Raw genomic sequence first — 1858 nt, forward strand, 5'->3', positions numbered from 1 at the left:
TAGTACTCTCCCAAGCAACACTGAAGAGAATCCAAAAAGAGAGTGCAAGGCCATTGACATAATCAACATGGCCGAACCTAGAGAGGGAGGAGAGGACGTGAATCCCAATGAGGAAGACCTCATGGGACGTCTCTCAAGCAAGAAGGAGTTCCCTATTGAGGACCTAAAGGAACCTGAGGCTCATATAAAGACCATAGAGATTCCATTAAACCTCCTTCTGTCATTTATGAGCTCTGAAGACTATTCTTCCTCTGAAGAAGATGAAAATGTAACTGGAGAGCAAGTTGCTCAATATCTAGGAGCCATCATTAAGCTGAATGCCAAATTATTTGGTAATGAGACTTGGGAAGGTGAACCTCCCTTGCTCATTAGTGAACTAGATACATGGGTTCAGCAAACCTTACCTCAAAAGAGACAAGATCCTGGCAAATTCTTAATACCTTGTACCATAGGCACCATGTCCTTTGAAAAGGCTCTGTGTGACCTGGGGTCAGGCATAAATCGTATGCCACTCTCTGTAATGGAGAAGCTAGAGATCATTGAGGTACAACCTGCCATATTCTCACTACAGATGGCAGACAAGTCAGTAAGACAAGCTTATGGATTGGTAGAGGATGTGTTAGTGAAGGTTGAAGGCCTTTACATCCCTGCTGATTTCATAATCTTAGACACTAGGAAGGAGGAGGATGAATGCATCATCCTTGGAAGACCTTTCCTAGCCACAGCAGGAGCTGTGATGGATGTTAACAGAGGAGAATTAGTCCTTCAATTGAATGGGGACTACCTTGTGTTTAAAACCCAAGGGTGTTCCTCTGCAACCATGGAGAGGAAGCATGAAAAGCTTCTCTCAGTGCAAAGTCAAACAAAGCCCCCACAATCAAACTCTGAGTTTGGTGTTGGGAGGCTACAGCCAAACTGTAAGTTTGGTGTTGAATCCCCACATCCAAACTCTAAGTTTGGTATTGGGAGTCTACAACATTGACTTGATCACCTGTGAGGCTCCATGAGAGCCCACTGTCAAGCTAGTGATATTAAAGGAGCGCTTATTGGAAGGCAACCCAATTTTTATTTATCTAAATTTATTTTTATTTTATTTCTATTTTATTAGCTTCATGATCATGTGGAGTCACAAAATAAATACTAAAATTAAAAACAGAATCAAAAAACAGCAGAAGAAAAAGCACACCCGTGAGGAAGAGCTTACTGGCGTTTAAACGCCAGTAAGGAGCATCTGGCTGGCGTTCAACGCCAAAAAAGAGCATGGATCTAGCGTTGAATGCCAGAAACAAGCAACATCATGGCGTTTAAACGCCAGGAATACACCATGAGGAGAGCTAGTGCTGAACGCTAGAAACAAGCATGGAACTGGCGTTCAACGCCAGAAACATGCTACAAATGGGCGTTGAACGCCCAAAACAAGCATGCAGCTGGCGTTCAACGCCAGAAACAAGCATCAATCTGGCGTTGAACGCCAGGATTGCATGCAAAGGGCGTGTTACACGCCTCATTGGTGCAGGGATGTAAATCCTTGACACCTCAGGATCTGTGGACCCCACAGGATCATCTCAAGATCTGTAGACCCCACAGGATCCCCACCTACCTCAACTTACCCACTCTCTCTTTTTCACACAACCCAATAAACACTCTTCCCCAAAACCCTTCACCAATCATCTCAATCTCTCTTCCCCATCACCTCTTCACCACTCACATCCATCCACTCTTCCCCAAAAACCCCACCTACCTTCAAACTTAAAATCTCTTTCCCACCCAAACCCACCCTAAATAGCCGAACCTACTCCCTCTCCCTTCACTATATAAACCCCTCTATCCTTCTTCATTTTCACAAACCATAACCCTC

This window comes from Arachis duranensis, chromosome 4 (assembly GCF_000817695.3).
Source record: "Arachis duranensis cultivar V14167 chromosome 4, aradu.V14167.gnm2.J7QH, whole genome shotgun sequence".
Taxonomy (NCBI): Eukaryota; Viridiplantae; Streptophyta; class Magnoliopsida; order Fabales; family Fabaceae; genus Arachis; species Arachis duranensis.